The sequence below is a fragment of the Harpia harpyja genome, chromosome 6 (assembly GCF_026419915.1).
Source record: "Harpia harpyja isolate bHarHar1 chromosome 6, bHarHar1 primary haplotype, whole genome shotgun sequence".
Classification (NCBI taxonomy): Eukaryota; Metazoa; Chordata; class Aves; order Accipitriformes; family Accipitridae; genus Harpia; species Harpia harpyja.
This window is the reverse complement of record NC_068945.1, coordinates 20424556-20434655: the sequence shown is the minus strand read 5'-3', so window position 1 is coordinate 20434655 and position 10100 is coordinate 20424556. Positions and strand designations below refer to the sequence as shown.

At 44.3% G+C, this 10100-nt stretch overlaps 1 protein-coding gene across 1 annotated transcript in view; it reads left to right on the top strand.

Moving 5' to 3' along the window:
* The first annotated feature begins 219 nt into the window (after nt 1–219).
* PTN (pleiotrophin) overlaps nt 220–10100 on the top strand; it is an 80266-nt gene continuing 70385 nt past the window's right edge. The window contains exon 1 of the mRNA XM_052789884.1: nt 220–406. The gene's annotated coding sequence lies outside the window, so the exon portion shown is untranslated. The remainder of the gene's footprint in view (nt 407–10100) is intronic.

Genomic DNA, 10100 nt, shown 5'->3' with positions numbered 1-10100 from the left:
GCGGGTGACCCGCCCGGCGGGCGCGCCCCCGCCGCATCACATGAGGGGGCAGCGCGGCCGCTCGCTCTGCCCCAGCGCCCGCCCGCCCGCCTGCCTCCCTCCTCTCGCCGCCTCGCTGCAGCCCGGGCTCTGCTGAGGCAAAACGCGGATCAGGTTCCCTGCCTCCCGTATAAAAATCTCGGCGAGAAATCTCCGGCGGGAGAGAGAGAGAGAGAGAGAGGGGGGAGAGACGGGGCGCGGGAGGAGCGGGGCGTGAGGCGGCGGCCGGCGAGCCCGTCCGTGGGGAAGCGAAGGGACGCGCTGCGGCGGTAGCGGCGGCGGCAGCAGCAGCAGCCGCTGCTCCTCACCGGGGACGCCCGCGGCTCGCCCCTCTCAGCTGCGGGAGAAGAGCTTGTTGCCGCCCGAAGTAAGTCCGAGGGGGCGGCGGGGGCTTCTGGGGTCCGCCCGAGGGAAGGTGCCCCCCGCGCTCGCTCCCCGCCTCCGGGGGACTTTGCCCCAGCGGGGGCTCCGCAGCCCCGGCCCCACCTCGCCTCTTCTCGCCGCCCGGCGGGTGCCGGGGAGAGGGGCCGCGGGGTTGGGGGGGAGCCCGGACCCAGCGGGGTGGTGGGGTGCCACCTGCGGCCCCGCAGACACCTGCCCGGGGGACAGGCCGGGCGGGGGGATGAGGTCTGGGGGTGCTCGGGAGCGGGACCGGGACGGCGGGGGCCCCGTCGCGCTTCGCCGTGGTGGGGAGCGCAGCCGCGCCGGCCGGGCGGTCCCGCTCGGCGGGGCGGCGGTGGGTAATCGGCAAGTGGGAGCGTTAAAAAGGCAGGGCGAGAAGGAGAGAGGTGGCGGTGGGGGACGTGACCCAGCGGGGAAGGGAGGCAGGAGACCCCAGGCCGGTCCGTCTCGAGAGGACAAAAGGGCAGCGGAGTGACCCCGGAGCGGCAAACCCCCTGCAGGTCCCAGTTGCCCTGTGCCAGGAACGTCCCGGCTGAGACTCGGGATAATGAGGTTAAATTGTTCGCTCAGACCGAGCGCTTGGATGTTTTTCTTGGGACTTTGCCTTCTTATCCCTAGTTTACTTCTGGTGGAACAACTGAATCCAGCAAGTGCCGATAGATCTGTTTAAAACTGCCGTCGTTAGTTTGTATCTTCTGTTTCCTCGGTGGAGGGATAGGTTGGGAGAAAATCTGAGTTAACGGTAAAAACACAGTTTCCTCCTCTTGAGCAGACACGTTATTCTGCAAATGTGTTACGGTCTCTGACACTGATGCTTCTAACTCCTTACCCTCCTTCATCCTTTCCTTTTTAAAAGTAGAGCTTTTTGTAGGGGAAAGGTAGTCTTCCTTTTTCAGGTGCTCACCTGCTCCTTTTACATGTTCCAGTTGGCTGTCGCACACCTCTGTCGTCCACGCTGCAAGTAGTTTGCCTTAGCGGTGAATGTCTACTGTGCATTAGCTTAGTGATACACTCTGAAGCTGGATTCTAGGATGTAAACCCTAGTGACTAGTTGGTCCTTGGGAGCATTGTGGAAGTGTTTGCGACATGCGTTAAATCTTTCTCTGTGAGATAACCCTGCAGCTCTGGGTAGTGGTAGGTGTTTTAACTACATCCAGCTTGCTCTAAATGACTTGCATTACAGCAGAAGATTGCTTTACCTGTGGCTCATTAGCTCGTGAACTCTATGCCCTTTCCTTGTTTTCCATTTGGGCCTTGATTTTTTTTTTTTTTTTTTTGGGGCTTTTAGCAAAGCTCAACTTTTTGGACAAGAAATAGAATGAGTGTGTAACTGCTTTTATTAGGGAGAAGGAGGGAAGGGATGGAGAGAAAGGGAGAGAAGGGAAGGATATGGGAAAAGTTGTTATAAAGAAATACTTGTCTTTTACATTTTCTGGACAGTGTGTTTGAGCTGATTTACAAAGCAAAGTTTATGGGATATTTTCTGTGTATTTCTGTTTCCTCCCTGCAAAGAAATGAGAATTAAAGAAAAAAAAGTTTGAACTTTTGATCGAGAGAAATGGTCTGAAGGGAAAAAGGAATGTGCATATTTGTGACAAATTTGTTAATTTTCTGTAGTAATGAAAATTTGGAAGTGAATGGAGAGGGTACTTCATTGGAGAGGATGAACAAAAAAAAAAAGCAGCAACAGAAAACCTGGCTGCATAACTTAGTGACTCTTCCTGAAGAGAAGGAAAGCAGGGGTTTAATATACGCCTGTCTCCAGGCTAAGCTAAACTCTTTGGTGACTTATTACTTACTAAGCTTTGGATGAAATTGAAGGACAGAAACTTACTGACTTTAGCGTGCTTCAGAGCAAGCTCTTGGGTGGAAAAAAGAGAAGCCAGCAGCAAATCTTGCTTTTACAAATGGTAAGTCTTTGTTTATAGTGTAGAAGTGGCCTAAGAAAAACAGACTTTTTGCAATTATCCAGTTGTCTATCACCAGTTATTTGAGATGCAGTCTGTGGCTGATACATCCTTGCCATCAGAAGGTTGGTCTTACTATAGTATTACAAAACGTAGTGCTGCTATCCCAGTGCCGTATGCCTGTATTCCTCTACACCCGTACTGACACGAAGGACACTTTGGAGGCTCATCTTATTCCTGACACAGCTGTACTGATGGATGTTTTGTGTAGATTCATCTTTCTGTCGCTGATGTGAATATTACTACTTAGCTGACTTCTAGCAGTCATGGCTCTAGCAAGGTGCTTCCCCGACATGTCCAACGTTTCTTCTCAATCATTCTGGGAATGGTTGTTCTTGAGTCCTCAGATAATTAAAAATAATCCTTTACAGGAGCTCTGAAAATACACTCATTTAAGTCATACTCTATTTTATTTTAGTGTGTTTTTGCAGTGGGGAAGGTAGGATTTATCAAGTGGTATAGTGTAACAAGTGTTTTAGTGTAACACTAGGGCATTAGGGACGGAGCTGGCATTGCTCGCGAAACCTCCCGCTCTGTTCAGGCCCCCTCATTACCTACACTTCCAACTGTGGTGTTTTCTGTGGGAACTGGTCTTTAACAATGTACGCTTTGCTTCGATATTTACAACCTCTTGCTGATCAGTGTATCAAAAGCATTTTCATTTAGAGGATTCATTTCAGGACTTTAATTGAGGAAATCTCTTTGTTTCAAGCCTCTATAATAAACCATTCAAAATGCTGTCTTTGAACGAACTAGGTCACTGTAACGCACGCACACACACAGAGTGATTCTCATCTGCTTAGGGTAGCCTGCATTTGGTTGAGTCATATCCCTGGTGAGCTTGTGCCTGATTTATCCTTCTTGGACTGGCTTGTTCACAGGGAGCTTATGCTGAAAATTCACTGCTGGAGGTCATTCTCCATTCTTGGCATCTCTGGCAGCCTTAAGCTTAAATTGCAGCCTCATTTTCTATCCAATCAATACCACTCTTATGTCGCTGAGTTTCCATGGTGCCCCCAATCTTCTGTCTACATATTGATGTCTGACAGCAGGAATAGCATTCTGTGTTGCTATATATACTTACTAAACCTGTCAAAACTATTTAGGGTCTGTCGCACTAATTTATATCCATATCCTGATATTATTTGTATCTGTTGAGCTTTGACTGATGGAGCTCGCTGCACTAAGGAATTGGCCCCAACAATGCACTCCAGGGATGGCTCGAGGGATGGATGTTTTGAGAAAGGGGAAAAAGACTCTCTTCTAGAGTAGCTGGGGTAGTCTAGAATCCTTTGAGCACAATAGAGTCATTTTGAAAACATCCAAGTCTCAATGGCTCCAAGTTAATGCTTTGGAAATCATTCTCCATTGTGCTGCTCTGAATGCATAGAGGGTCCTCTCCGATGGAGCCGCAGAGAGGAAAATAGAAAAGTGGGCATTGTCAAGTGTTCAGTGTGCATTTGAGGAGAGTTGGGGGAAATTTGAGTCAGTTGGCTCACATCAACTTTCTTCGGCAGAAACACTGTGGAAAAATGAAATTAAAGGATGGAGCCGTGTCTTCTGTAATGTGGATGTCTGTATTTTACTACAATAACTCAGAGTGTTGCAGTTGCGTACGAAATGGTATGGCTGTGTCTCTGTGGATTGACACAGCAGCAGCTAACAAGATGAGAAAAGGTGTATCTTCTTTGTGTCATTAACTTCCAAGGGACTGATACCTGTTATTTGTGCTGCCAACAGTAATATACACTAAATAAAGACCCGTAGATTTATTTATTCTATTTAAATATGCTTTGCAAACCACTGATCTTGAATCAAACGGAGGTGGTCATCAGCTGGAGAAACTCTTTAATCCCACTGTGTTTAATGTGATCTTGATCCAGCCCATGAAATAAGAGTTGGCAGTCAGCATGGAATTTGCTGCTTAAAATTTTTTTTGCTCTGAGTTGCCAGAACTGATTTTGTGATGCCAAGTTCATTAATACTTTTCAGACCCTCTTTTGGCTCCCACAGTCTTTTCACTAGTGAAGAGTAAGGACCTTTAAGACTTAAAAGGCCCTGTTACAGGTGGTGGTTGACGTAGTGGTATTAAAGTAGTTCAGTTTGTTAAGTTTTCAGCAATGGCTTACCTTATAATGGTAGAAAGGGTCAGTGGGACTTTACCAAACTAGACACTCTCCTGGCCAATATGTCTCACCTTATTTTATTCCAAGGAACAGAATCACTGAACCATTTAAAATATCTGGCTCTACCTCCTGCAGTGCCACCGTGATTTTTTTTTTTTTTTAAACTTTTTCTCATTTCCTTCCTTGCTTACATATGTGGGAGTGACTTTTTAAAAACTGTAGTCATCTTGCAGACTCGTTTTTAATGTCTTTCAGACAGAAGATTGAGAGAACACAGCTGTAGGCAGTTTCATGGGAGATGAGAAGGGGGAATGTGAATATAGTAAAGAGCTAGATATATTACTGATGCAGCCAGGTGATTTCCACCCCTTCTGTCCCTCCACTCCAAAAAGCCTCTGCCCTTCCTTACTTTCCCAGAATAGCAGATTCTGGTTTCAATGTGGATAACCTCTGGAGGTGAGGAGTAGAGCCGACTATGTCTGAGACAAAATCCAGTTTTGTTACGTTAAGAAAAATGTATTAATATGTTAATCTGGGCCCTAGGAGCATGTTGCTTAGCAAGTGCTGTTAATTGCATGGCAGCTGCAACAGAGGAGTAAAGACTTTTAGAGTGGAAGAGCATTATAGGAGTTGGGGATTTTCTGATAAAGACACTGTCTGAAAATTAATAGTGCTTGCGGCTCCAGGCCACTGCCATTTAGTAAACTGCAAAGTTCAATTTTAAACTGGACCTTTCTCCTCTGAGGCCTGCCAGCACTATTTCAGAGCTCATTAAATGTTTCACGAGCGTGTTATAAAACTCTTCCTTCCTCATTAGTTTCTGCAGAGTTCCAGTGTAGCTTGGACCCTGTAAACATCCCCTATTTAGTTGTAGATGATACCATCGCAAGTGCCTGTGGGGAGGGAAGAGAAAGAGGAGAAATTCCTCAGTCCAAATGCGTGTTTTGACAGTGGTCCACAGCTAGCTAACACCGTAAATGAAATAGAATTTTTGCCATCTTCAGACAATATTTTTGGAGCGACTCTCGATCAGTACAAGTTCTCCTCCCAGGAGTAAAACCAGACAGAACAACTGGGAGGGAAGAGGAGGCTGGACGGGCTCTTTTTTCCTTCAGCAATACTCTCTTGATGCGCCTGGCCTGATGCTCTGTTGTCTTCGTGGAGCTGGTCCAGCTGGCAGTGAAGACAGGTACAGCACTAGGGATGCCACCAACAAGGTGGAGGTAGCCTGTTTCTCAGGCTTGGGTGCAAAGTTGGTCTTGATCTTCTGAGCTCGTTAAGGAAGATAGACCACTCTGCTGTTGTCTTCACCATCTGACTTTGCTACCTGCATCTGCCTGTTGCCTTAGGCTGTCCCTAAGGATTAGAAAGGTAAAACCCGGATAATTGTGCTCTATGGGTATATAAGAAAGGAGGAATTCCCTGTGTATTGACACAGGCAGTAAATATCTATATATCATCTGTGGAAGTCAGAGTGTCCCTGTCTGATTCCAAACAACGAAAATGACTGAACTGGCTTCTCAAATTCAGTTCCATTGGATATCAGGCACAAAACCTGTTTTGTTCTTGGGTTTTGTTTCTTAGAGCCATGCAAACAATGGCATTAGTTTCATAACCAACTAAAGATGATCTGACTATTGCATTTAAGGCTTCCTTGTTTCGACTGGATCACTAGTACAACAGATTTATTTATGTATTTATTTATTTTTTTTAGACATACTTCTCACACATCACGTATCTCAAAGTGCAAAAGAGCCTTAGTAGTGCAATGCAAATGTATGCACCCATCTGTAGCCAGCAACAGAAGGCTCACAGTCTGGACCATCTTTGCCTCCATGACAGGAGCATCGAAAATGGGCTTAGTACTGTGTGTAGGTAGTTCTCATCAAAAACTTTGTATTTAAAAATAACTATTTTACAGGTGTTTTGTCTTTTTTTTGCAGGTTTACAGCATGCAATCAACAGTGGGAAGAGTGACATTGGCTCAAAATGCCCATTTTAACATTTCTGTAATGCTCTGCTAGGCACTTTGTTAGACAGTAATGGATGGATCTCTTAAGAAAGGTCTACTGTCTTTGAAAGTGATACAGGAAGGGACTTGGAAATAGCCTTGGTAGAAAGATGACGCCTCTAATGTGGTGTTGTCTCTGTAGTGTTACGGCACTACAGGGTCACACTTTGCTTTTGGACAACTGAACTTCTTCCATTTCCATATTGAGATCTTTTTCAGCTCACTAAGAGTCATATTCTTCCTGTCAAGCAGAGATTAATAGTATACCAGGCACGCATCCTCCAACCATTATTCAGGCAAAGTTGATGCTTCAGCAAGAGCTTCATCAGAATAAGGACTATAGAATTCAGCCTAAGATTTAGAAAGGGTGCCCACCCCTTTGTTTTGGTGACAAATTCTTCAAAATAAGACACAAGTGAGTTATAATGCTGGTAAATGGTTGTGACTCTCCTTGCACTTATTGCAGCAGAATCTCATTACTTTCATTGAAATTGCCTTTGGAGTGAAGCACCTTTTAGTAAATTAAAAATAAATCAAGAGATTGTTCTGATACTCTGCCTTAAATCTGGTAGGAAAACACTTTGTTCCTTTAGCTTGAACAACAAAAATTACGTGTTCAAAAGTAGCCTCCCCACCTCCACCATATTAAATAGAAGTAGTTTGAACTTCTTGTTCTACCTAGGGTGGTTTCTCCTGGAAACCCAATCTTCTATGGCAGTGGCTTAGCTTTCCTTCTGGTGCTGCCAAAAGGCCCCTGAGATGCAATGATTGCTTCCCCATAGCTCATGCCACCTGACTGCCTGGTTGGTTGTTTGGATTGCTGCCTTCCCAGAGGTCACAAAGATGTTTTTGTTTGCACAAGAGTCACTTGCTTTTATTAGAAGCCTGCCTGGGTGCAACCGATATGCAGTAGGGACCAAGGGGTGGAAAAAAAATCTAAAGCCAACAGATAGGGTTTTTAGCAATCTTCCAAAAATACTGCAAGCTTTGATTCAGGAACTTCATGTCATTTTGCTTATTAAATCCTCACTTTCCTAAGCTGTCCCTTCAGTCCATGTTTCTTGTCTGATTTGCACGTTGTCAGATGCTTTTGCTAATCTCTGTAGTTGATGTTTGCTTAAGTGATTATTTGGCAGAAGTGTGTGAGCGGGTGTGTGTGTGTGATTGCCGTTGGCATGGCACTAAGATATGGCATTAGCATACTTGCTCCGTGCTGCAGGCCTCCTCCTTTTCTAGGCATACTTATGCAGTGGGGAAAAAAAACAAACCCAAACAACAGAAAGCCATGGAGGAGCCAGTTACTGTACGGTGATCCTCTGGCCAGTTTGACCAAAGACATACAGAGTTCAGAGGAGCCTAAAGGCTGCTCTTGTTTTCCTTCAATTACTAATCATAAATAGATTATCCACCAGCAGAGGATTTATAAAGAGCTGCAGGGATTATGGACTGCCTAAATAGGGGTATCAACACTGAATCTAATTTCCAGGAATTTCCCTGTGCTTGCAAGATAGTGTGGGAACCGTGTTTATGGGGTGGTAAAGAAGAAAAGGCAAGCACAACTCCCTTTGTGTTTGTTAGCTCAAGAACCTGTCTTTAAATGGGACATGGAGTTTAGTTTGTGTTTTGGACTCATTGAGTGGCCGTTGGGATTATAGGTGTGTTTTAAGAGTTGTCAGTCTCTTCTCTTAATTGCTTGTAATTTGAGCTATAGTTTTGCACATCTCGTGCATTGGAACAGCTTTATGGGCTATGAGTTACCTCACCGAGAACAGTGGGATTTAGACAATGTAAATGTGAAAGTATATATGAAATCTTTGCTTGATCAGTGCCTTAATTTATAAAATTAAACACAGCTGAAATAAAAATCTCTGATGATACAATAGGCATTCAGGTGCATGCCCTTTATGAGTGGGTGGGGATGAAATCTCTTCTAAGTTTTATAGTAATAGATTTACTGTGGGGCCTTTGGCAGCTTCACTTGATATTTTTCTGGACATCTGTTTAAGCATGAGCTGCTCCTGTATTTTTTGGTAAAATTCAAACTATTGGAGAGCTGGGTTTCTCCTCCACTTTCTGATGTAAACTTCTGTCTGTCCATCTTAATAACTGTACCTTTCCAAGGCATGGTGTGGGCTGGGCATAACCCCCTTGCCAAAACCTGTCCCTGTACTACCGCCTGGTGCTGTGAAAGTTCTGACTTTATCCTGATGAGAGGTGGAGGCTGCCGTCTTCCCGCTGGGATCAGCCCTCAGTTTTACCTCTGAAGGGAGAAAACTTCTGGGCTTAACATCTGAAATGGCTTTGTAAAGCTGTCTGGAATCAGAAACGTAGGAGAGTGGGGAGCATTTTCTCACCTTGTCCCTAACTACCTGCAAAATTGGTCATGTTTTCATGATGAAAAGATCTGAAGTTCAAAAAGGGATGGGAATGGGAGGAAAAGTGGGTGAATTCCTTGCTCATAAGCATAACTTTGATCTAGAAAAGTTATTTTGAGGCTGCTTTCAAAAAACATTAATAGATCCCTTTTAGTATTTTGCAACTCAGATAATATTTACAAACACATCTTCTTATTCGGTAGCATGATGTGCTGTGTGGTCCTGGCCTTTCTTTGGGTGCTCCCCTGTGCCTAAATACAGCATCTCTCTGCTAATTTTCACAAAGGGTAAGAGCTCTTGAAAATGGCTGGGGATTGAATACTGCTGTACAATGAAAGGACTAAAAAGCAAAGGTGGTATATTACAGCATGTACTTTGTTCATTTAATTGCTATGTACTATAGTTTAGTTTGGATTATTTATGACTATATCTACAAGGAAGTAGTCCTGTAAAAAAGAACCCCTCTTTCTTGTGCTAACCACAACTGTAGGTTGAGTGGATATGGAGACTGCGTTTTTATAGAGGAAAAAATACGAGATGTGTAGACACTGTGCCCCAACATCATGCTTTACACACATAGATCAAAAGTGAGTCTCTGTTTCTCCAAACTTTCCTAATTGTAGGGATGTGTAGCAAAAATGTGTTATCTAACTTTAGACTTTCCAATTGTGCAACACGTACCATAAATGACAAGTTCACCTCTTTCTGTATTAACACTTTCAGCATGTGCAATAAGGCTCTAATTCTAGTTGGGATTTTACCAACTGAGATTTCTCAAGTAATTGTAGGTGGGAATTTCTTGTCTTATTTAAATAGGAAGTTCTGAAACAAACAAAACCCCAAAGCAGGAGAAGTCTGTGAAGTGTAAGTTATCTAAGTCAAGAAAAATTGAGGTTGAAATATTTCACATAAAAATTTCTGGTTCGGTAAGCCTTGAGTTACTGAATCCAAGATTTCTATTCCAGGTCAGTGAAATTCTAGTGTGTATCTGAACACTTGCAGTACTTAATGGGTGTTGAGGGAATGGAAACAAGAACTTGAGCCTACATATGAGATAGATGTGTTGGCTACAGGAAGCTCTTCGTGATGCCCTATGATGTCCAGCTGATGCTGTTCATTATGGCATTTTTATGATCATGATAACTCACAGAAAGAGTGGTACAGCAATGGGGAATAAGGA